Source organism: Microtus oregoni, unplaced genomic scaffold, assembly GCF_018167655.1.
Source record: "Microtus oregoni isolate MIOR12 unplaced genomic scaffold, Mior012 000056F_ref0000123, whole genome shotgun sequence".
NCBI lineage: Eukaryota > Metazoa > Chordata > Mammalia > Rodentia > Cricetidae > Microtus > Microtus oregoni.
In genome coordinates this window covers 12,158,294-12,184,826 of record NW_024543832.1, presented here as the reverse complement: position 1 = coordinate 12,184,826, position 26,533 = coordinate 12,158,294, and the positions used below count along the sequence as shown (strand labels likewise).

The 26,533-nt window shown below is 44.4% G+C and overlaps 1 pseudogene; it reads left to right on the top strand.

Annotated features, from left to right (window-relative positions):
* The first annotated feature begins 10,205 nt into the window (after positions 1–10,205).
* Positions 10,206–11,037, top strand: LOC121438652 (annotated as a pseudogene).
* Positions 11,038–26,533: the final 15,496 nt, after the last annotated feature.

Genomic DNA, 26,533 nt, shown 5'->3' with positions numbered 1-26,533 from the left:
GTTATCAAAAACCTCCCTACCAAAAAAAGCCCAGGACCAGATGGTTTCAATGCAGAATTCTACCAGAACTTCCAAGAAGACCTAATACCTATACTCCTTAATGTATTCCACAATATAGAATCAGAAGGGTCATTACCAAATTCCTTTTATGAAGCCACAATTACTCTGATACCAAAACCACTCAAAGACTCAACCAGGAAAGAGAACTACAGGCCAATCTCACTCATGAATATCGACGCAAAAATCCTCAACCAAATACTGGCAAATCGAATCCAAGAACACATCCGAAAAATTATCCATTATGATCAAGTAGGCTTCATTCCTCAGATGCAGGGCTGGTTCAACATACGAAAATCTATCAATGTAATCCAGCATATAAATAAACTGAAAGAAAAAAACCATATGATCATTTCATTAGATGCTGAAAAAGCATTTGACAAAATTCAACATCCATTTATGTTAAAAGTCTTGGAGAGATTAGGGATACAAGGGTCATACCTAAATATAATAAAAGCTATATACAGCAAGCCGACAGCTAACATCAAATTAAACGGAGAGAAACTCAAAGCCATCCCGCTTAACTCAGGAACACGGCAAGGCTGTCCACTCTCACCATACCTCTTCAATATAGTGCTTGAAGTTCTAGCAATAGCAATAAGACAACATAATGGGATCAAGGGGATTCGAATTGGAAAGGAAGAAGTTAAACTTTCGTTATTTGCAGATGATATGATAGTGTACATAAGCGACCCCAAAAACTCCACCAAAGAACTTATACAGCTGATAAACAGCTTTAGTAATGTGGCAGGATACAAGATCAACTCCAAAAAATCAGTTGCCCTCTTATACACAAAGGATAGGGAAGCAGAGAGGGAAATCAGAGAAGCTTCACCATTCACGATAGCCACAAACAGCATAAAATATCTGGGGGTAAATCTAACCAAGGAAGTGAAAGATCTATTTGACAAGAACTTTAAGGCATTGAAGAAAGAAATTGAAGAGGATACCAGAAAGTGGAAAGATCTCCCTTGCTCTTGGATTGGGAGGATCAACATAGTAAAAATGGCAATTCTACCAAAGGCAATTTATAGATTCAATGCAATCCCCATCAAGATCCCATCAAAATTCTTCACAGATCTTGAGAGGACAATAATCAACTTTATATGGAAAAACAAAAAACCCAGGATAGCCAAAACAATCCTATACAATAAAGGATCTTCTGGAGGCATTACCATCCCTGACTTCAAACTCTATTACAGAGCTACAGTAATGAAAACAGTGTGGTACTGGCATAAAAACAGAGAAGTCGACCAATGGAATCGTATAGAAGACCCGGATTTTATCCCACAAACCTATGAACACCTCATTTTCGATAAAGGAGCTAAAAGTATGCAATGGAAGAAAGAAAGCATCTTCAACAAATGGTGCTGGCACAACTGGATGTCAACCTGTAGAAGAATGAAAATAGACCCATATCTCTCACCGTGCACAAAACTCAAGTCCAAATGGATTAAAGACCTCAATATCAGTCCGAACACACTGAACCTGATAGAAGAGAAAGTGGGAAATACCCTACAACAGATGGGCACAGGAGATCGCTTCCTATGTATAACCCCAGAAGCACAGACATTAAGGGCAACATTGAATAAATGGGACCTACTTAAACTGAGAAGCTTCTGTAAAGCAAAGGACACTGTCACTAAGACACAAAGGCAACCTACTGACTGGGAGAAGATCTTCACCAACCCCGCAACAGACAAAGGTCTGATCTCCAAAATATATAGAGAACTCAAGAAACTAGACTTTAAAATGCTAATTAACCCAATTAAAAAATGGGGCACTGAACTGAACAGAGAATTCTCAACAGAAGAAGTTCAAATGGCCAAAAGACACTTAAGGTCGTGCTCAACTTCCTTAGCAATCAGGGAAATGCAAATCAAAACAACTTTGAGATATCATCTTATACCTGTCAGAATGGCTAAACTCAAAAACACCAAGGATAACCTTTGCTGGAGAGGCTGTGGAAGAACGGGTACCCTCATCCATTGCTGGTGGGAATGCAATCTTGTGCAACCACTGTGGAAGTCAGTGTTTCGGTTTCTCAGGAAATTCGGGATCAACTTACCCCTGGACCCAGCAATACCACTCTTGGGAATATACCCAAGAGATGCTCTATCAAATGACAAAAGCATTTGTTCAACTATGTTCATAGCAGTATTATTTGTAATAGCCAGAACCTGGAAACAACCTAGATGCCCTTCAATGGAAGAATGGATGAAGAAAGTATGGAATATATACACGCTAGAGTACTATGCTGCGGTAAAAAACAATGACTTCTCGAATTTTGCATGCAAATGGATGGAAATAGAAAACACTATCCTGAGTGAGGTGTCCCAGACCCAAAAAGATGAATATGGGATGTACTCACTCATAATTGGTTTCTAGCCATAAATAAGGACCACGGAGTCTACAATAGGTGAACCTAAAGAAGCTAAGGAAGAAGGTGAACCAAAGGAAAAACATATAGTTGTCCTCTTCGCTAAGGGAAGTAGACCAAATTTCCGGGGAGAAAATGGGATCTTGGGGGGGGGGTGGGATGGGGGTAAGGGGAGATGGGCAGAGAAAAGGTAGAAGGGAAGGAGGGGGGACCTGGGAAACGGGAGAATTGGGATAAAGGAAAGGTGGATAGGGGAGCACGGAACCACAATTCTTAGTTAAGGGAGCCACTTTAGGGTGGGCAAGCGACTTGACCCTAGAGGGGCTCCCTAGTGCCCAAGATGAGGTTCCCAGTTAGTTCCTTGGGCAGCTGAGGATTGGGAACCTGAAATGACCCTATCCTAGAGCAATACTGACGAATATCTTGCATATCATCATAGAATCTTCATCTGGTGATGGATAGAGATCGAGACAGTGACCCACACAGGAGCACTGGACTGAGCTCCCAAGGTCCCAAGGAGGAGCAGAAGGAGGGAGAACATGAGCAAAGAATTCGGGACCACGAGGCGTGCATCCACCCACTGAGACAGAGGAGCTGATCTACGGGGAGCTCACCAAGGCCAGCTGGACTGTGACTGAAAAAGCATGGGATAAAACCGGACTCTCTGAACATGGCGAACAATGAGGGCTGATGAGACACCAAGGACAATGGCAGGGGGTTTTGTTCCTACTTAATGTGCTGGCTTTGTGGGAGCCTAGCCAGTTTGGATGTTCACCTTCCTAGATATGGACGGAGAGGACCTAGGACTTAACACAGGGCAGGGAACCCGGACTGCTCTGTGGACTGGAGAGGGAGGGGGAGAGGAGTGGGGGGAGGGGGAGAAGGGTGGGAGGAGGGGGAGAACGGTGGGAGGAGGGGGAGAAGGGTGGGAGGAGGGGAAGGGAAATGGGAGGCTGGGAGGAGGTGGAAACTTGTTTTTTTTTATGTTTTTTTTTCTTCTTTTCGCAATAAAAAAAAAAGAAAGAAAAAAAAAGAACTCAGGAAACTAGACTTTAAAATGCTAATTAACCCAATTAAAAAATGGGGCACTGATCTGAACAGAGAATTCTCAACAGAAGAAGTTCAAATGGCCAAAAGACACTTAAGGTCATGCTCAACCTCCTTAGCAATCAGGGAAATGCAAATCAAAACAACTTTGAGATATCATCTTACACCTGTCAGATTGGCTAAAATCAAAAACACCAATGATAGCCTCTGCTGGAGAGGTTGTGGAGGAAGGGGTTCCCTCATCCATTGCTGGTGGGAATGCAAACTTGTGCAACCACTTTGGAAAGCAGTGTTTCTGTTTCTCAGGAAATTCGGGATCAACCTACCCCTGGACCCAGCAATACCACTCTTGGGAATATACCCAAGTGATGCCCGATCATATGACAAGGGCATTTGTTCAACTATGTTCATAGCAGCATTATTTGTAATAGCCAGAACCTGGAAACAACCTAGATGCCCTTCAATGGAAGAATGGATGAAGAAAGTGTGGGATATATACACATTAGAGTACTACTCAGCGGTAAAAAACAATGACTTCTCAAATTTTGCATGCAAATGGATGGAAATAGAAAATACTATCTTGAGTGAGGTAACCCAGACCCAAAAAGATGAACATGGGATGTACTCACTCATAATTGGTTTCTAGCCATAAATAAAGGTCAGTGAGTCTATAATTTGATATCCTAAAGAAGCTAAATAAGAAGGTAAACCCAAAGAAAAACATATAGCTATCCTCCTGGGTAGGGGAAGTAGACAAGATTGCCTGGCAAAAAATCGGGATCTTAAGGGTGGGTGGGAGGGGGGTAAGGGGAGATGGGGAGAGAAAAGTGAGAAGGGTAGGATGGGGAGAACTTGGGGCAACAGGATGATTGGGATAAAGGAAGGTTGGATAGGGGAGCAGGGAAACACATATCTTAATTAAGGGAGCCATCTTAGGGTTGGGAAGAGACTTGGACCTAGAGGGGCTTCCAGGTGCCCAAGGCGAGGTCCCCAGTTAGTTCCTGGGGCAGCTGAAGATAGGGAACCTGAAATGATCCTATCCTATAGCCATACTGATGAATATTTTGCATATCACCATAGAACCTTCATCTGGCGATGGATGGAGATAGAAACAGAGACCCACACTGGAGCACTGGACTGAGCTCCCAAAGTCCCAATGAGGAACAGAAGAAGGGAGAAGATGAGCAAGGAAGTCAGGACCAAGAGGGGTGCACCCACTGATGGAGACAGTGGGGCTGATCTATTGGGAGCTCACCAAGGCCAGCTGGACTGTGACTGAAAAAGCAGGGGATAAAACTGGACTCTCTGAATATGGCGGACAATGAGGGCTGCTGAGAAGCCAAGGACAATGGCACTGGGTTTTCATTCTACTACATGTTCTGGCTTTGTGGGAGCCTAGCCAATTTGGATGTTCACCTTTCTAGACCAGGACCGAGGGGGTAGGACTTTGGGCTTTCCACAGGGCAGGGAACCCTGACTGCTCTTCAGACTTGAGAGGGAGGGGGAGAGGAGTGGGGGGACGAGGAGAGGAGTGGGGGGAGGGGGGAGGAGTGGGAGGCTGGGAGGAGGCAGAAATTTTTTTTTCTCAATAAAAAAAAAAAAAAAGAAAAAAAAAGAAATGCTTATATGTGCTGGAGCATCATCTTCATGTTTTCATGGTGCCAGAGCCAAAGGCAAGCTCAGGTCAATGTTGCCACGTGGCAAGTCCTCTTAGCTATTGCCCCAGAGAATCTTTCAGCACAAATCTGGCTGAACTCAGTGATGGGTGACTAGTGAGCCAATGATGGGAAAGGTTTTTGGGGGGCTGCCCCAACCTAAGACAGGAAGTGTGTTTTGACCTGGATGCTTTCCCAAGACAGGTAAGGGGTATTGCCTGACGTCCAATGCCACCCAAGACAGGCCTAGTCATATAATTTATATAAAAGGGGGACCTGTAGGGCCCGGGTCTACCCTTGTTCCTGGGATTAATCCTGACAGTTTCTGGTCAGCTAACTAAAGCATTTTGTTTGTTCCTGTGCTCCCCCTGCCCCACCTGGTGATTAGCTGTAGGGCATTGTTGACTCCCTCTTTGGCATGGTAATTTCCCACCTGTCTGGGCAGAAATGCTTGTGCAGTAGCTAGGTATATAAGGATTTCCCCAAGGTTGAATAAATGGCATTCAGCTAATCTCCTTTCAAATGACCCAGGTCTCTTTGTGTGTTCTTTCAATCACCAGGCCCTTGCCCAACTTGCATACGGTACAGTGGTATGCGAACTGTACCGAGGGTGTAACACAAAATCAGGTATTACCGTAAATGATTAAAATTTCTTTTGTACTTCTCCAATTCTGTCCCAGGCATTCAAAGCTACTGTACTGTATGTTATAAAACCAAAGTGTGGAGTCTCATTTTGAGATTCCTGGAGGCAAGATCACCATTTTCAGACTGAAGTTGAGGAAATGGTTTGGATCTGAGTAAGAAAGGCTCCAACTTGACCACATAAGCAAAGGCAGTGAACACATGCTCTGTGGTTTCTAGGCAACCAATGAAGCCCTCTAATGATGGGAGGAAGACCTCTCCATTCTTCCAAAGTCTCTACAGTACAGAGAAGAGATGGAGGTACAGCCGAGTGAGGTACTATTACCCTGTGGTCATGCTGTCTGATGGTTTAAAAAGAAGAATCTGCACTAGCAGTAACCCAAAAGCTCCACAGGGCTTAAAGTTTAAAGTTAAGTTTTAAAAATCCATCCAGCTTTAAGTTTAAAACATAAGAATAGGCCAGAACAGGCCTGAGCCAGAGAATTTCAATGGATCAGGCCCAAGTCAGAAGCAGGTATAAGGGAGTGAATGCTGACAGAACAGGCCCAAGCCAGAGAACTCTGTGGGTCCAGGCACTAGTCAGGGACCTCTGAGGGAGCAGGCCCAAGTCAGACACCTCTGCATGACCTGGATCAAGCCAAGGACCTCCATGGAAGCAGGCCCAAGCCAGGGACATCTCCCAGGAATAGGCCTGAGCCAGCGACCTCTACCAGAGCAGGCCTGAGGCAGTGACCTCCAAAGGAGCAGCCACAAGGGAGCAACTGCCAAGGGAGCAGTCCTGAGCCAGCAACCTCTGCAACAGCAGGCCCAAGACAGCCACCTCCACAGGAGCAGGCAAAAGTCAGTGACCTTCTCTGGAGCAGGCCTGAGGCAACAACCTCCAGGGGAGCAGGTACAAGGGAGCCACTGCTGAGGGAGCAGGCCTGAGTCAGAGATCTCTGTGGGACCAGACATGAATCAGTGACCTCTGAGGTAGCAGCCATGAGCCAGTGACCTGCACTGAAGCAGACCTGAGCCAGCGATCTCTTCCAGAGCAGGCCCAAAGCAGCAACCTTAGTGGGAGTAGCCCCTAGCAAGCAACTTACATGGGAACAATTCCTGGTATTGCAGAGGAAACCCCCCATTGCAGAGGATGCCCCCAGCACTGATCGACCTCCAGGAACACTGAGTGACCTCCAGGTGGACTGGAACTGTGGCCCATACTATTCTATTAGCAACCATTTGAACTTGGAGCCATTGGCACCTGGAAGATTGATCACCAAAGACACAGCCCTAACCAATCAGAGGAAAAAAATGGGTAGACAAGGTAAGAACACACTCAACACCACAAAGAGCAACACAACACCAATAAAACTAGTGGCTTTGCAACAGCAAAACTTGAACAACCAAATATAGATGAAACAGAAGAAAATGATGTAAAAAATAACTTTAGGAAAATGTTTGAGGCCCTTAGAGAGGAAATGAAAAATTCCCTCAAAGGAATGGAGGAAAAGACAAACAAAAATTGGAATAAATCAGCAAATCCCTTAAAGACAACCAAGAAAAAGCAATCAAACAGATGAAAGAACTTATTTAAGACTTGAACCAAAATAAAGACAATAAAGTAAATACAAGCTGAGGCAATTATATAAACAGAAATTATGAGAAAATGATCAGAAACCACAAACATACAAGCGATGAAAGAGAGAAAATCTCTAATGCTGAAGATACTATAGAGGAAATAAACTCATGGGTCAAAGAAAACATTAAATCTAACAAAATCTTAATGCAAAATATCCAGAAAAGATGGAATACCATGAAAAACCCAAACCTAAGAATAATAGGGATAGAAAAAGGTTAAGAAGTCCAACTCAAAAGCACAGAAAATATATTCATCAAAATCATAGAAGAAACATTTTCCAACCCAAAGAAAGATATGCACATGAAGATATAAGAAGCTTACAGAACACCAAATAGTCTGGATCAAAAAAAAAAAGTCCCCTCGCCACATAATAAAGCACTAAATATAGAAAATAAGAAAAAAAGAATATTAAGAGCTGCAAAGGGAAAAGGCCGAGTAAAATATAAAGGCAGACCTATCAGAATTACACCTGACTTTTTTTTTTTTTGATTTTTTGAGACAGGGTTTCTCCGTAGCTTTTTGGTTCCTGTCCTGGAACTAGCTCTTGTAAACCAGGCTGGCCTCAAACTCACAGAGATCTGCCTGCCTCTGCCTCCCGAGTGCTGGGATTAAAAGCGTGTGCCACCACCACCCGGCTTACACCTGACTTCTTAATGGAAATAATGAAAACCAGAATGTCCTGCCAAGAGTTATGCAGACATTAAGAGACCTTAGATGCCAGCCCGGACTACTATAGCCAACAAAACTTTCAATCACCATAGACAGACAAAAACAAGATATTCCATGACAGAACCAGATTGAACCAATACTTAGCAACAAACCCAGCCGTACACAAAGTACTAGAAGGAAAACTTCAACCCAAGGAAGTTGACTACATTCCAAAAACACAGAAATAGATGATCCCACAGCAGCAAATCCCAAAGAAGGGAAAAACACACACAGTAACTTCACCAACAATGAAAACTAAAATAACAGGAATTAGCAATCACTGGTCATTAATATCCCCTAATATAAATGGACTCAACTCACCTATAAAAAGACACAGGCTGTAGTGAGCCGGACAGGATCGCCATTACAAGATGGCGCCGACATCCTGTCTTGTTGGTTATAAACAACTCCATATTTGGCTATGGCTTTGAGAGCTGCGCGTCCCCGCTTCCCGCATGCGCGGTGGATGAGGATCCTTGAGCCTATCCCAATGTGGTCTGGTGTCAGCTGTTGGTGGCAGCCAATCACAGGGCAACCCATGTGCCAATTCCCTATTTAAGCGGCTGCCTAAGCGCCCCCCCCCCGCCCTTCGCTTCCTGCTGCCTCCCCCCTTCGCTTCCTGCTGCCTCTCCCCTCTGCTCCCTGTTCCTCGTATTCCCGCCCTCTCGTTCCATGCTCCCCATCAATCAAGGGCACTCCAGTAAAAGCGTGATCTGAGTGGAATCCTGGTGTTGTGGTTGTTCTTTCTCGCCGGTCGAGAAGTCCGCCACAACAGGCTAACAGATTGGATATGAAAATAGAATCCATCCCTCTGATGCATACAAGAAACATACTTCAACCTCAAAGACAGACATCTCCTAAGAGTAAAAGTTGGGAAAAATATACCAATCAAATGGACCTAAGGAACAAGCTGGTGTAGCTATCCTAATATCTAACAAAATAGACTTCAAGCTAAAATCAATCAAAAGAGACAAAGTAGGACATTTCACATTAGTCACAGGAAAAATCCATCGAGAGGAAATCTCAAAACTTAACATCTATGCCCCAAACACAAGGGCGCCATCATATGTAAAAGAAACACTTCTAAAGTTTAAATCAAATATTAAACCCCACAAACTAATAGTAGGAGACTTCAACACCACATTCTCACCACTGGACATGTCTGTCAAACAGAAACTTAACAGAGAAATAAGAGAACTAACAGATATCATGAATCATGGACTTAACTGACATCTATAGAACATTCCATCCAAACATAAAAGAACATACCTTCTTTTCAGAACCTCATGAAACCTTCTCAAAAATTGGCCACATACTCCATAAGGAAGCAAACCTCAACAGATTAAAAAAAATGGAATAACCCCATATATCTTATCAGATCACCATGGTTTAAAATTAGAATTCAACAACAACACTAATTCCAGAAAGCCCACAAACACATGTAAATTAAACAACGCTCACCTGAATCATCAATGTGTCAAGGAAGAAATAAAGGGAGAAATTAAAGACTTCCTAAAATTTAATGAAAATGACCACACAACATACCCAAATTTATGGGACACAATGAAAGCAGTGTTATAAGAAAAGTTTATAGCACTAAATGCCTACATAAAGAAGCTGGAAAAATCCCACACTAGTGAGTTAACAAAACACTTGAAAGCTCTAAAGAGAAAAGAACCAAACTCACCCAGGAGGACTAAACAACAGGAAATAAATTGAGAGTTGAAATCAACAAAATAGAAACAAACACAACAAGATAAAGAATCAATGAGAAAAAGAGTTGGTTCTTGGAGAAAATCAACAAAATAGACAAACCTTTATCCAAACTACCCAAAAGGCAGAGATAGAATACCCAAGTTAACAAAATCAGAAACAAGCCGAGGACATAACAACAGAAATGGAGGAAATCCAGACAATCATTAGATCATATATTGAAAACCTGTACTCCACATAATTGGAAAACTAATAGACCTATAACTGCTAAAACAGTCATCAAAATTGTCCCAATCAAAAAAGTCCAGGATCAGATGGTTTCAGCTCAGAATTCTACAAGATTTTCAAAGAAAATACCACTTCTTCTTCTGGAAAACATCAAATGGCGGATGATGCCAGTGCAGCGGAGCCGGGGGACCCAGGATTAGGAGGCCTTGGTGGTTTCCTCGGAGATTCAGCAGCGGTCTGAGGGGCCTCTGGGCTCGCGGAGGTAAAGCTGAAGACAAGGAGTGGATTCCCGTCACCAAGCTGGGCCGCCTGGTTAAGGACAGGAAAATCAAGTCCCTAGAGGTGATCTACTTGTTCTCCCTGCCCATTTAGGAGTCTGAGATTATTGACTTTTTCCTGGGAGCTTCCCTAAAGGATGAGGTTCTGAAGATCATGCCCGTGCAGAAGCAGACTAGGGCAGCCCAGAGGACCAGATTCAAGGCTTTCATCGCTATTGGGGACTACAGTGGTCACATAGGTCTCGGTGTCAAGAGCTCCAAGGAGGTAGCAACTGCCATCTGAGGGGCCATCATCTTGGCCAAGCTTTCCATTGTCCCTATGCGGAGAGGCTACTTGGGGAACAAGATTAGCAAGCCCACACTGTTCCGTGAAAAGTGACAGGTCGCTGTGGTTCTGTGCTGGTGCGTCTCATCCCTGCCCCCAGAGGCACTGGCACAGTCTCCGCTCCTGTGCCCAAGAAGCTACTGATGATGGCTGGCATTGATGAATGCTACACATCAGCCAGGGGCTGTACTGCCACCCTGGGCAACTTGGCCAAGGCCACCTTTGATGCCATCTCTAAGACCTACAGCTACCTGACCCCCTACCTCTGGAAAGAGACTGTGTTCACCAAGTCTCCTTATCAGGAATTCACTGACCATCTTGTGAAAACCCATGCCAGAGTCTCCGTTCAGAGGACCCAGGCTCCATCTGTGGCCGCCACATAAGGGTTTTTATACAAGGAAAATAAAAGTGAATTAAGTCTGTTAAAAAAAAAGAACTAATACCAATATTCCTTAAATTGTTCCCACAATAGAACCAGAAGGAACATTGCCAAACTCTTTTTACAAGGCTACAATTACCCTGATACCCAAACCACACAAAGACATTACTAAGAAAGAAAATTACAGACCAATCTCACTCATGAACATTGATACAAAAATACTCAATAAAATACTGGCAAACTGAATCCAAAAACACATCAGAAATATTATCCACCATGAAGAAGTTGGCCTCATCCCAGAGATGCAGGGATGGTTCAACATACAAAAATCTGTCAATGTAATCCACAATATAAACCAACTGAAAGAAAAAAAAACACATGATCATCTCATTAGATGCTGAAAAAGCCTTCAACAAAAATACAACATCCCTTCATGATAAAGGTCTTGGAGAGAACAGGGATACAAGGAACATACCTAAACATAATAAAGGCAATATACAACAAGCCAATAGCCAACATCAAACTAAATGGAGAGAAACTCCCAGCGATTCCACTGAAATCAGGAACAAGACAAGGTTGTCTGCTCTCTCCATATCTATTCAATATAGTTCTTAAGGTTCTAGCTAGAGCAATAAGACACCAAAAGGAGATCAAGGGGATACAAGTTGGAAAAGAAGTCAAACTTTCACTATTTGCTGATGATATGATAGTTTACATAAGCAACCACAAAAATTCTACCAAGGAACTTTTACAACTTTCAAACACTTTCAGTAATGTAGCAGGATACAAGATTAACTCAAAAAGAATCAGTAGCCCTTCTTTACAGAGATGATAAATGGGATGAACCAGAACCTGGAAACAACCTAAATGCCCCTTGACCGAAGAATGGATAAGGAAACTGTGGTACATTTACATAATGGAGTACTACACAGCAGAGAAAAATAACAATAGCTTGAATTTTGCAGAAAAATGGATGGAGCTAGAAAACCTTATTTTGAGTGAGGTAACCCAGACACAGAAAGACAATTATCAGATGTACTCACTCATAGGTGGTTTTTAAACATAAAGCAAAGAAAGCCAGCCTACAAACCACAATCCCAGAGAACTTAGACAACAATGAGGACAGTAAGAAAGACTTAGATCTAATCTACATGGGAAATAGAGAAATACAAGATCTCCTGAGTAAATTGGGAGCATGGGGACCTTGGGAGAAGGTTGAAGGGGAAGGGAGAAGCGGGAGGGGGGGGGGAGCAGAGAAAGATGTAGAGCTCAATAAATATCAATAAAATTAAAAAAAATTCAACATTCTGGAGGCTGAGGCAAAAAGATTATAACTCCTAGGCTTGTATAGGTTACATAGATAGACACCCTTCAACCACAACAAAAACAAGCAGGGCCAGCAACAAACATGGGAAGGTTCTGTAAAGATGCCTGCTGCACCATCTTGATGGTCTAAGTGAGATCCCAGAAGCCCATGTGACGGTGGAGAGAACCCACTCCACAGGTCATCCTTTGACCTTTACATGTACATCGTAGCATGTGCACCGTCCACTCTCACCGCCACGCAAAACACCCCACCTCCACCATAACAAAGTTTAAAAAGCAAGCCCTGAAACACACACTTAAAATAGATAATAAATACATAGATAATACTCCAAGCACCCCCGGACTTTCACACAGAAGTCCTGTCTATGGCTTTTCTTATGACAGTTGTCTTAATGGGATCCTGGATGCCTTGGAGACCATACTAGAAAGTATGATGTCACTCATCAGAAGACACGTACACATGACCCCGAAAACTGTATTTTTTGTAAGTTGTAGAGGGTTTCATAGTCTGACTACCAGCAAGAGACTTATTTTGTCCACTTTTGAATTTGGACATACTGCTTATGGATGGACTTTGTGACTAGCCTGTGAGCACAAGCTATTGGAGATGTTTGGGATTAATGTTTCTTCCTGGGTAAAAAAAATTTTAAGTAAAAAATTTAATTGTGTTGTATTAGAATTTGAAAAAGAAGACTTTTGCTTAGTTCTCAAAAAACATTTGGTGCTTATGGCTGACCTTAATTCTTAGTCTTTAGGTCCAAATATTAACAGTATAAAACATTTTATAAGCACTGATATCCCAGAGTCTTATAAATTTAAATATTTTTTAAATGTTCTTTAAAAATTCAAAATCTGTTAAATGACTTTCTGAAATATTAAAAATAAAATACTTCCTTTTTTGGGGGAGGCTTGGATCACCTCTTTGTCCCCGCTGTTGGCAGTATATACATAGCCTGCTCCATTTCACTGTAGCTCGTGCTTCTGGTGACTGTCACAGGCACTGACATTTCTAAAACTATTAAGGTCCATCCCTGCAACTGGACTCTCCTTAGAACTCCAGTCCTGCCATACATTTGCAAATCTCAGCTGTTTCCTGTGGTTCCTTCATGTCTCTGAAACCATTGTCACCTGGATGACTTTTAAATTACAAAGTTTAGCTGGCCAGCAAACTACATTTTTGAGTATAAAAGTATTGAGGAGCAGCTTTAAGATTTTAAATTTTATTTTTTTAATGAACCTTATATTTAGGACAGGCCATGAATTATCACATAAAAATCTATCCCAATCCAAATTTATCTTGGAGATCTGTTGTTTCCTAGTCAGGCCCATGCGTGGTCATCTCTAGTCACGATGGCAGTGAAATAAATCCTGTGATAGTCATCTTATTTTAACTCCAGCAGAATGACAACCATGTGACCGACTAAAAAGTAGTGACAATCCAAATTGGAACCACATCATATGGTTTCTTCAAAATTACCTATGCATAGATTTTAATTATTAATTTTTAGTGTTACTAGTTTTAACTTTTTATCTAACCAGATTTTTAACCATACATAACAAAATAAATTTTTAAATCTCAAGGTACAGAATGTTCATATAAACCAAGTCCAACTTTTTTGGCTGTTCTACTTTGTTTTTTGTTTTGTTTTGTTTTTCAATTTCGGTATTTGCAAGTATGAGAAACCACAGAAAACAGTTCCTATCCCCTCTGGCTTTCTACAACTTTCTATATACCTCGAATCTGTTCCTCTGACTTCAGACAAACTCTTCTTTTCCTTTCCCTCTCTTCATTTGTTCAGTCTCCTGCCTTCTCTCTTGCTTTCCAGATAATATAAAAACTTTCACCAAAGTCTTTCTTGTGGTTTTTCTCAGGAGTTTAGAATACATTTTATAGCTATAATATATTAAGCAAGAACACAAATGTGTATATACAACAAAAATAATTCTAAATTTACCTCAATACCAGTGTGAAGCATCTGAGACTAATAGTAGTTTTTTCTTACCTAACCAGTAATAATTTGTATCCAACCCCTCTAAATGATGGCAGATATTATAACCCATTGGATCTGAATGACCAAAGCAGGTCTGGTGGAGACAAGTCACAGCAGTATAGCTTAGCAGCCTTGGGCAGTGACTCCCCACCCATGGCCCACAGGGCCAAGCCATGGCCAAGTTTAGACAGAAGTTGAGGCGGGCAACCCCCAGGACTGGCTGTGGGGGCCACACCTGACGACTCCACCCATGCTTGTATGGCATATCTGGGCAAACCCAGCCCTGCCCGCCTGCATTGCTCCTGCACTATGGGCCACAGCTGCCTCTTTTCAATGAAATGTTCAAGGCAGGTAGAGGTTGTTTGTCTCATTCCTTTCAGTATAATATCCCCCCCCCCCATTTTATTCCCAAACCCTATGCTGTGGCCCTACCAATATCAAAGTCAAAGAATTCGTGCTTTGAATTTGTCCCATTATATCAGTTTCATAAGTCAGAAAGACAATGGACAAAAGAGAAAAGCAAAATAGTACACAGAATAAGAGTCCTCCTGGAACCTGGAGGAAAGACTTAACCAAAGACACCTTCTTCATGGTGGAATGTGGGTGCAACCCTCTCTGTCTTTTTATAGAAACCGGAGGGATTTGGTCCCATACACAAAGTAACCAGGGAGATCCATTCCCATACGGATGGGCCGTGGAACGTCTTCTCGGGTACCCTGCCTGTGATCATCTCGGGCGCATTTACTCAGACCACCTACAGTCTCATACTGATTCTGGACTCACTTACAGAAGGATATCCAAAACAGAAAGACACAAAACAAAATACATAAACCCAGAAAACAGAAAACTTATCGACCAGCTGAAGGCTATACAGGCCTGTGGCCCCAGGGGGCTTGAGTCCCCAAATGTTATGCTCAGATCACAGAGTCCCCCCAAAACCCACAAGGAGACCGAGTCCTATATATAAAAGCAAAGAGCCTTTATTCGAATTAAAACTCAAACTCTCGGTGTGTCAGATGCATTGGCAAGATCAGAAAATCTTGAATTCAGTTGGGGTGTGGATTTTATAATTGCAGAGGTTGGGGTGAAGGATTTCTAAGGTTCAGGACCCATGACTGGCTGACGTCTGTCTAAGGGTGTGCCGATGAGAAGGGATGAGTGTGTGCTGGGCTAAGGGACATCAGGTGATCCTATCTACAATGGTTGGAATGTTAGTATTTCCTTTGGAACAATAGGTACTTTCCCCTTGGCCAGTCTGTTCCTGGTTGGTGCTCAGAGGGTTTCTGCTGAGCCTGTAATGACTGGGCCCTACAATTCTAGAAGTCTTAAAGAAAGCATTGGCTAATAGTGGGAGAGTGTGGAGCACCATTTCTGAACCCAGAAGTCCTCTCTGCCTCCTCAGGGGCCTCTGTGACCCACAGGAGGACATAGATTCTCTTGAGCCTCCAAGATCAGTGGTATGCTTGGTCTTGCACCATGAACTCTGAGGCTGTGTCTGACGGTCAGCCTATGCAAACAGCCTCAGCTCCAACTACTCATAAACAGATCCTGAAGTCTGTGCCCCAAAGGGTTCTATCACTCAGGGTTAGCAATACTTCCCTAGTCTTGAAGGTTGTGATTACAACCTTGATTAAGGCAAGCAGGAGGCAATGTTCCCCAGAGGATAGGAAGACTTGTAGGGCCCTCTTCCCTGACTCATACTTCCCAGAACTGTAAAGCAATTTGTTTAATCTTGCTGGAGTTCACATGATACTTGTGGAAGCTGAGAATAGCCACCTCACATACAAGAGAATGCATACAAAGGGTGTGTGGAGTAGGAGTGGTGGTCAGCTTTAGTTCTCACTGAGGAAGAGTCTCAGTGAGGGATTATCTGGATGGAGTTGGCCAATCTTTCCCAGACTTCTGTGATGGTGTTTATTGAGGGGAAGGACCCTGCTCACCAAGGGGGCACCATTCCCTGGCTTTGTGTAAGAGTTCAGAATGCTGAGCACAGGCAAGCACGCATACATGTCTCTCTGTTTGACGGTGCTTGTGAAGAGGCAGCTGCTCTAAGTCCCTGCTGCCTTGATCTCCACCATGGCATCATCACAGAAGGTGAACAGCAGAAATCCACCAGGCACCATCTCTTTCCACATCCTCTTTCCCTGGGGAAAGGTCACATGCATTTCAGGCTGACCTTGAACTCACTATGTATCCAAGGATAATTTTGAATTTCTGACCCTCTGTTTCCAATTCCCCTTGTGAGCTGTGCAGTCACAGGTGCACACCACATTCCAGCCTTGGGTAGTGCTGAAAGGTGAACAGAAGGGGATTTGTGCATGCTGGGGAAACGAGCTAATCCAGCCGTGGAGTGGCATTTGGGATGGATTTCTTGTTTTCCAAAGAAACTGTAGCCTCAATTATCCTGATTTCACTGTGAGTAAAGTTCTTGGGAACAAATAGCACCTTCTAGGGAGAGGACACACTCTCCTGCCAGTGGGATGGGGCCCTCTGTAGCTAACTCCTTTTCTCTCCCTCCCTGGGCTGCTGATAGGGCAAAGCAGAAAGAGGCTGAGGCAGGAGCAGGAACTCCTGGAAGAAAAGGTATTCATTTACATAAAGGAGAGCCAGACAAAGCACCCAATTTCTAAGACACACAAAATAATCCTGTCAATCTGGAGTGCCCAGCCTTGTCTTTCAACGGTGCAATTGTCTGGCACCATATAGCTGTAAACATAGTTTTTAATGGGCTTTCACACTCGGGAGGGAAAGTCCCCACAATGTACAGCCCACAGTTAAACTCTCAGTGTCCCAGTTGTACACAAACCTTCCATTCTGCTCTTGTGGAGGTTCTGTTTACTCCTTTGAGCCCCAAGGCCTGGTCCTGTTGAAGCAGTAACTCACCAGCAGTTTGCATGCTGTCTAAACCTGCACTGCAAAACTGTGCTTAGCATTAGGAATAACCGAGCAGATCGGAGGGTTTCAGTACTGACATCTATTGGGCTTGGTACAGTGGAGCTGTTGAGCTAGCAACCCTAACAGCATCTTCTGTGTGTGTGAATGCCAGAGGACGGTGGCCTGCTCTATCACGCTTCACCATATGCCCTTGAGGCAGGGTCTCTCATTGGATGTAGGCTGGTGGCAGAAAGCCCCAACGCTCTCCTCTCTGCACCCCAGATGCAGTGTTGTGGTTATAGGCACGTGTAGGGGAGCCTGGCCTTTTTGTCTTAAGGCTTATTTCTACTTTAATAACTTATATGAGTGTTGGGGATACGTGCATGAAAGTGCAGGTGCCTGCATAGGACAGATGTATCAATGACCCCTGATGTGGGTACTGAGAGTAGAACTTAGATCCTCGACAAGAGCAATATGCACTCTTCTGAGCCAGCTCTCCAACCTCAATCCTTAACTTCTACATGGGTGTTGGAGATTTGAACTCAGGTCCTCATGCTTGTATAACAGTTGCTCTTAGTTACTGAGCTCTCTTACCCACAGAAACCCCACCCCCACCCCAAGAGCGTCTTCTAATATCAGGTGATGAGACAGACGAGCTAATAGTCTGGAAAGTATTAGATTCTGCATGACACTGACACAATGGACACGTAATGGACGAAAGCAAACAGCTCACACAGTGGACAAACAAGGCCTGCCAGACCTCAGCCCGATGAGAAACTCGGCAATGGCTATACTTTGTTTCTGCATTTGTCTTTTCTAACATGCAGTCTTCATTCTCATAACAAATGCTCTCTGAAGCTAACCCCGCAACTTCAGGACAAGAAATGTGGGTATTAGTTGGTGTTGGGTAAACTGCTAGATCACTCATAGTCCGTTTACCGGTTTAGAAAACGGTGGCGGCCCAGGCAGATGAGTGGAGGACATGTGACGTCTCCACCTGGCTTCTCACTGGGCGGCAATGAGAGCATGGGTGCTTAGAGAGTCGTGCCACCTTCAGCCGGAAAGTGCCTGACCTCACAGTTTAGTGCAATGTTGATCACGGATTACAAGTTTAATCCCAACACTCAGGAGATAGACGCAGGCGGATCTCTGTGAGTTTGAGGCCGGTTTAGTCTACAGAGCGACTTCCAGGACAGACAGAGCTGTTATACAGAGAAATCTTGTCTCAAAGAATGACACAAAACAATAACAACAAAGAGGAAGGAATTATTTTGGTGTAGTTTTTTGAGGTTTCGGTCTTCGGCTCCACTGAATCTAGGAGGGTGGCTAGCCTGAAGATGACGTCAGGTGGGGTCTGTGGAGGAGTCGGCTGCTCACTTCACAGCGGATGGGAAGTGCACGGTCAAGAACACAAGAACACATCCTCACCCTGACCCACTTCCTCTGTCTAGGGTTTACCTCCTGGAGATCCCCATGTTATGATTCCAGCCACACTAGCTGTGGTATCGGGCACTTCTGGGTTCCAGGGCCACGCATGTGCAGACAAGCGCTCAGGCAAAATACTTGACCTTCCCTGGACCTTATAAGGCCCTGCATGACGTACGTGCAACATGGTTGCATCACCTACGTATGACGCAGCTATGTAAGCCCTTGTGCACATGCGTGAGCTCCATCATCTGCATATTATGTAGCTATGTCAACCCCCCTTGCACATGCGCTAGGCTGCCTTTAAAAGCTGTCTGCACCATCTCCAAGCTCGCTCTCTCCACACCGACTCCCTCAGGCCTGCCACGCCTCTCCTCTAATAAACTCTGAAGTGGGTTTTGTTGTGTCTTCACTCGCATCAGGTAAACTTCACCAGAACCTTCCAGAATAGTACCATTAGTTGAGACGCACGGCTCTGTGGGTGACAGTTCATGTTTAAACCATGGATTATTGAACGGAATTGACTGACCTGAGCGTTCCAGAAAGGGGCACATCAGTGCTCTTCTGAACCAGAGTCTAGAGGAAGGATGAAGCCATTGCTGGCCCTTCGGCAAGGCTCAGTAGTCAACAACAACCAGGACTTCTGCTTGTAGCATGAATAATAAAATCCCACAGTCAGATATTGGGGTTCTACCTGAAAACCAGAAAGGCAAAGCAGCTAAGCCACTAGAGAAGTCTTACCTCTAACATGACTACAGCCTAAGCAGACAGACTGTCTTCTCCCATTTTATATCCCTTCGGAATTAAAGGCCTGACTCCCTAGTAATGGGATTTGTTTCTGAATTGTTCTTGTGTAGCCCAGGGTGGCTTTGAATTCACAGAGATCCTTCTGCCCCTTGTTCCCAAATCCTGGGATTAAAGGTGTATGCCACCACTGCCTGACCTCTAGTGACTTAGGTTTGCCCTTCTGATCTTTAGGCAAGCTTTAATTATAAACACATAAGTAAAACATCGCTGTAGGACCCAGCCATGACAAGCTCAATAGAGGCCCTAGTCTCAGTGGTTTACCGTTTCTAAGAAAGACCACAAACTTGACCACCTAGGCAGCACCCAGGAACAGACCAGCCAAAGGTAAACCTAACGTTCCAATCATTGTAGATAGGACCACCCTTGCTTTTCCGCAGTCTTTCCGTGTGCCCAACTCTTTGTGTGGTCAGAGAGCTCAAGCTCAGTTGGGGTGGGGTTTTTGTAATAGCAGTAATTGGCTGATGTTTGTCTAGGGTGCCCTGGTGAAATCAAGTGATCCTATCTACAATACTTGGAATGTTGTTGGCTTCTTTCCCCTTAGATGGTTCCTTCCTGGGGAGTGCCTGGGTAGTTCCAGTTTGTGACCTTCCCTGGAGTCAGGTGTTGCCTTCAGACAAAATGAGACTCAGGCCTACTTTCTGGTTGGTTTCCACAGAACCTGTTTTGGCAGGTGTGTACCAAGCTGCCAGGACGTTTCTGTTAGGAAATTTACTTTAAGGGGTATGTGCGTGTGTATGACTCCCCTCCACCCAGCCCTGGGACTAGGTCACAGTGGATTTCTTTCTAGTCATGGAGTAAACAAGAAACCAAAACTCTAGCCAGGCAATGGTGGCACACGCCTTTTATTTTATTTTATTTATTTATTTATTAAAGATTTCTGTCTCCTCCCCGCCACCGCCTCCCATTTCCCTCTTTCTCCCCCAATCAAGTCCCCCTCCCTCATCAGCCCAAAGAACAATCAGGGTTCCCTGCCCTGTGGGAAGTCCAAGGACCACCCACCTCCATCCAGGTCTAGTAAGGTGAGCACCCAAACTGCCTAGGCTCCCCCAAAGCCAGTACGTGCAGTAGGATCAAAAACCCGTTGCCATTGTTCTTGAGTTCTCAGTAGTCCTCATTGTCCGCTATGTTCATCGAGTCCGGTTTTATTCCAGGCTTTTTCAGACCCAGGCCAGCTGGCCTTGATGAGTTCCCGATAGAACATCCCCATTGTCTCAGTGTGTGGGTGCACCCCTCGCGGTCTTGAGTTCCTTGCTCGTGCTCTCTCTCCTTCTGCTCCTGATTTGAACCTTGAGATTTCTGTCCGGTGCTCCAATGTGGGTCTCTGTCTCTGTCTCCTTTCATCGCCTGATGAAGGTTAATATTCAGGAGGATGCCTATATGTTTTTCTTTGGGTTCTCCTTCTTATTTAGCTTCTCTAGGATCACTAATTATAGGCTCAATGTCCTTTATTTATGGCTAGAAACCAAATATGAGTGAGTACATTCCATGTTCCTCTTTTTGGGTCTGGCTTACCTCACTCAGGATAGTGTTTTCTATTTCCATCCATTTGCATGCAAAATTCAAGAAGTCCTTGTTTTTTACTGCTGAGTAGTATTCTAATATGTATATATTCCACACTTTCTTCATCCATTCTTCCATTGAAGGGCATCTAGGTTGTTTCTAGGTTCTGGCTATTACAAATAATGCTGCTATGAACATAGTTGAGCATATACTTTTGTTGTATGATAGGGCATCTCTTGGGTATATTCCCAAGAGTGGTATTGCTGGGTCCAGGAGTAGGTTGTTCCCGAATTTCCTGAGAAACCGCCACACTGATTTCCAAAGTGGTTGCACAAGTTTGCATTCCCACCAGCAATGAATGAGTGTACCCCTTTCTCCACAACCTCTCCAGCAAAGGCTATCATTGGTGTTTTATATCAGTCTGAACACACTGAACCTGATAGAAGAGAAAGTGGGAAGTACTCTACAACACATGGGCACAGGAGACCTCTTCCTTCTTATAACCCCAGCAGCACAGACACTAAGGGCATCATTGAATAAATGGGACCTCCTGAGACTGAGAAGCTTCTGTAAAGCAAAGGACACTGTCACTAAGACAAAAAGGCAATCCACTGACTGGGAGAAGATCTTCACCAACCCCGCAACTGACAAAGGTCTGATCTCCAAAATATATAAAGAACTCAAGAAATTAGACCGTAAAAGGCTAATCAACCCAATTATAAAGTGGGGCACTGGCTGAACAGAGAATTCTCAACAGAAGAAGTTAAAATGGCCAAAAGACATTTAAGGTCATGCTCAACTGCCTTAGCGATCAGGGAAATGCAAATCAAGACAACTTTAAGATACCATCTTACACCTGTCAGAATGGCTAAAATAAAAAAACACCAATGATGGCGCACACCTTTAATCCCAGCACTCGGGAGGCAGAGGCAGGCAGATCTCTGTGAGTTCAAGGCCAGCCTCGTCTACAGAGTGAATTCCAGGACAGGCTCCAAAGCTATAGAGAAACCTTGTCTCGACAAAACAAAAAACAAAACAAAACAACAACAAAACCCGAACTCCAGCATGGACTGGGCTGTGTGGTGGAGCCTGTCAACTATGAACGTACACAAAGCCCTTGTTTCTAGATTGGGCATAGTGACACACACTCATGTGTCATCTCTGCTTAGGTGGAGGCAGAAGGATTAGGAGTGCAAGGTCTTTCTTTACTACAGAGTATGGGACCAGCCTAGGCTAGGATGAGTAATAGCCTTTCTCAAAAACAGAGGCTCAGTGTGAGGCCCAGGGTCACCTGCCCAGTAATAAGACTGTTATTAATATTCTAATAACAATATGCAAATGAGCAGGTGGGAGACAGTACCCCAAACCTCCTTATCCTCCTAGGATAAGCCTATGGTTTTCCAGAGTGTAGTGCTTTGAATAAAAATGGCCCCATAGGCTCATGTTATGATTTCAGCCACAATAAGGCTGCTAATTCCTAGTTCTAGGGGCCATGCATGTGCAGAGAATCCCTCAGGCAGAAGTGCATGTGTGGTTGCATCATCCATGTATCACTCAGCCTAAGTCCTTGCGTGCATGCGTGGTTACATCATCCACATATTACTCAGCTTAAGTCCTTGCGCACATGCGTGGTTACATCATCCACATACGACTCAGCTAAGCCCTTGCACGCACGCATGTGCCCCCGTCATCTGCATATGGCATATTCACATCAACCCCCTGTGCGTGCGCACTAGGCAGCTTTTAAAAGCTGCATGAACTCTCTTCCTCTCTCTCTCTGCACAGCCACCTGCTAGGATTGAAAGTATGCACCATAATGTCAGACAACAAATACATATTTAAACGATATTTTTAAAACTTGGGTCTGAAAAGTTTTTGCACCCCGATAAACCTCTCCACTGATGCAATAACTCAAATCAGACCAAATCAAACCGAATTAGGAAAAAACCCAGGTTTAATGGACACCAACGCTCCAGCCCCCCAGAGAGAGGATATGGGCAAGGAAGATTGGAAAACCACGCATCTGTTTTCTGGGGGGCAGTTTAAATACCCTATGGGAGTGGTCAGGAGCATCTCTGGGGAGGGGTCATCATTTGGTAGGCTTTCTCAGAGGTAGAGTCTGGACTGAGGCAACTCCCAGCGGAGGGGGCTTAGGATGGAACTTTCACCCAAACATTTACGACTTTTTGTATATAAGGATGCCAGTGGCTGGGGTGTGGCCTTAATCCAAACATTCCAGTCTCTTAGGGTATAAGGATGCCAGGGCCTAAGGGTGATGCTTCCAACCAAACAGGGTCATCGAGAGAGATGACGCAATAGGTAAAGGAGCATCTCCAGATCCAACACCGTAGAAGAAGAAAATGGTTTTCAAGTTATCTTTGACCTCCACAAGTAGATTATGGCACAGATGCATCTCCTCCCCAACACATAAATAAATAAGTAATCTGAAAGAGTTGCTTATTTTTATTTTATATGCATGAGTGCTCGCCTATATGTCTGTACCTGCACCATGTGTGCGCCTGGTGCCTGAGGAGGCTTAGAAAGGGGCATTGGATCTCCAGAAGCTGGTGTTACAATGATTGTGAGCTACTGTGGGGGTGGTAGGAACCAAACCCAGGTCCTCTACAAGAACAGAAAGTTTAGTTCCTAAACCATCTCTCCTGTCCCAATTAATAAGATAAAATAAAATGAACCAGGCGTGGTGGTGTACGCCTTTAATCCCAGCACCTGGGAGGCAGAGACAGGCAGATCTCTGTGAGTTAGAGGCCAGCATGGGCTACAGAGCTAGTTCCAGGACAGCTAGAGCTGTTACACAGACAAACCCTGTCTCAGAAAATAAATAAACCAATAATAAAGTGTAAACTGAGGCTGAGTGTGCGGCTGAACACATTTAACCCTGGTACTTAGGAGGCAGCAGTGAGTAGATTTCTTTGTACTCTACACCAGCCAAGGATACAGAGTTAGATCCTATCTCAAAAACAAAGAAAAGGCCGGGCGGGCGGTGGTGGCGCACTCCTTTAATCCCAGCACTCGGGAGGCAGAGGCAGGCGGATCTCTGGGAGTTCGAGGCCAGCCTGGTCTCAAAAGGGAGTTCCAGGACAGGCTCCAAAGCTTCAGAGAAACCCTGTCTCGAAAACACACACACACACAAAACAAAACAAAACAAAAAAACAAAAATAAAAAAACAGAGTGAGTTCCAGGACAGCCAGAATCACACAGAAAAAGCCTGACTCCAAAACAAAACAAAAGAACAACAAAAGCAAAAATGGAAGTATTCCTTTAGTTTGTTTATAAACAAGGTCACAAAGCCTGGTTGTCCTTGAACTCCTGTAGTGGAAGATGACCCTGAACTCTTGACCTCTCTCCCTTTTCCACCAAGTCCAGTCTAAGTGATGCTGGGATTAAACCCAGGGCTTAGTGTATGCTTGGCAAGCCTTCGAGCAAACTTACCATATCTTGAACCCCTCCTCAACACACACACACACATACTCACACTTGTTAGTTTTCATTTCCTGCTTGGGACTGTGAACCTCCCTCTCCTGGGTGTACTTGAACTTCAGAGCCTCCTGCTGGGGTCATAGGTGTGTGCCACCACAGCAGGCCCCTGGAACTTACTTCAAAGGGGTCACTTGACTTTTTTGGCTGATTGCAGATGGCCATCTGTGTAGTGTCTTCAAATATTTGCCACGTAATGGTTCTACCTTTCAAAGACGGTCAGGTGCTCTCCTGGGTGTGTAGGCCTGAAAATGTGAGCCTATTTCTACCTTGACCAAAGGTCAGAGAGTTGGAACTCACCTCTAATTCCTTCAAGGTTATTGTGTTTCTACCTCAAAGGTCCCACCTAGGTGTTGAGCAGAGAGTTCTGCCCCCTCGAGGTTATTGTCTACAGGTGCGGCTAATATCCAGACTTTATACTACAGGAATAGAAGTAGCTTGTTCTTACCACAAACAAGAGTCTAAGGATCCAACTAAGTTCCAGTTCGCTTTATAGAGATAACTTAGGACTCCACACAGGGGGTGGTTTGCCTACAGAGTGTTTTGGTCTAGGGTGTGAGTGCGACTTGTTTTGTTCTAGCTACAGAATTTTTTTTTTTTTTTGGGAGGGGTGGGTTTCGAGATAGGGTTTCTCTGTAGTTTTGGAGCCAGTCCTGGAACTAGCTCTTATAGACCAGGCTGGCCTCGAACTCACAGAGATCTACCTGCCTCCGCCTCCCGAGTGCTGGGATTAAAGGCATGCGCCACCACCATCGGCCTTAGCAACAGAATATTTACTATGGATGTAGCCTGCAACCTTTAGTTGGTCTGTTCATTTCCTTGTATCATGTTAATGCAGTTTTTTGTCTTACTCCTACCTTTTGGGGTCATGGGTGTAATGGTCTGTCCAGTCTCTTTAAGAGACAAGCCCTGCCCACTCCCTCCCTGTCTGCTGAGGCAGGCAGATCTTCCTTCCTACTTGCAGCCTGAGCCTCTCCCCTTTCCCGTCTCCCTCTCAAGAAGGCAGCTTCCATCTTCTCTCTCCTCTCTCTCTTTCTCTCTCTCTCTCTCTCTCTCTCTCTCTCTCTCTCTCTCTCTGCTTTTCTCTCTTCTAACCTTCCCTTCCATAATCTACTAAATAAATACCCAACTTCACTCTGCATGGCATGCCTATCCATATCTCTGTCTCTCATCCTCTACCATGTGTCTCCCTGCCTAGGACCAACCACCTTCAGAGAACTGCAGCATGATCTCATGTGCCATCCCTGCCTGGGACTGGCTGCTCTTGGGAGCATTGTTCCTGCCTGCAGCCACATGACCTGCTGTTGTCACTTGGGAACCTGCTGTTTCTGCCACTGCAATCGCCAGCAATCCACAGCGTTTTTAATTAATCTACTACATTGGTGCTGTGAGATTTGGGAGGCTCTCCCACCCTAAGTTCCTCTCCCAGGGTTGGTACCTGGAACCAGGTATTTTTTTTGCACAACAACCATGTGTTCCATATGCCTGAGTGCGATTTCTCTGCACAACACTGGCTTCAATTGGTGAGTTTTCCCCAATTTGCTACGGTTGAGCCCTTTGTTGATATTCAACTATGGATTACTTACTTTAGCTAATATCGTTTTTGGACTAGCCCAGGGTCATTCCTCCCATGCTAGCATTGCACATTCTGTGTGGTGCATTTGACTGGGGGCCGAGGGTGCCCTCAGATTCTTCTTTCTCTTTTGTTCTTTTCCTTTCCTTTCCTTTCCTTTCCTTTCTTTTCATTTCTTGTCTTGTCTTTTCTCTTTCCCCCTACTGTGAAAGGCCATTTGCAGTGGCCTCTGGCCACTCTGGCTTTCAAGTTGCTCCAAACAGATCCAGTCAGGCAATAGTACCCCACCCAGGGGCAGGGGACGGCCTCCCACAGGTCCTACGGTATTTGTGCCGATTTACACCCGACCTGTAAGGGGAGACATTCCATTACAGGCCTTGTGGTGTCACCGTTTCATGGGTTTTTATGGTTTCAGCTATGGGTAGCAACCCATCCATGTCCATCAATCCATCCTCCACCCTGGGATGCCTTTTTTTTGTTTTTGATACATTTTTTATTGATTTTTATTG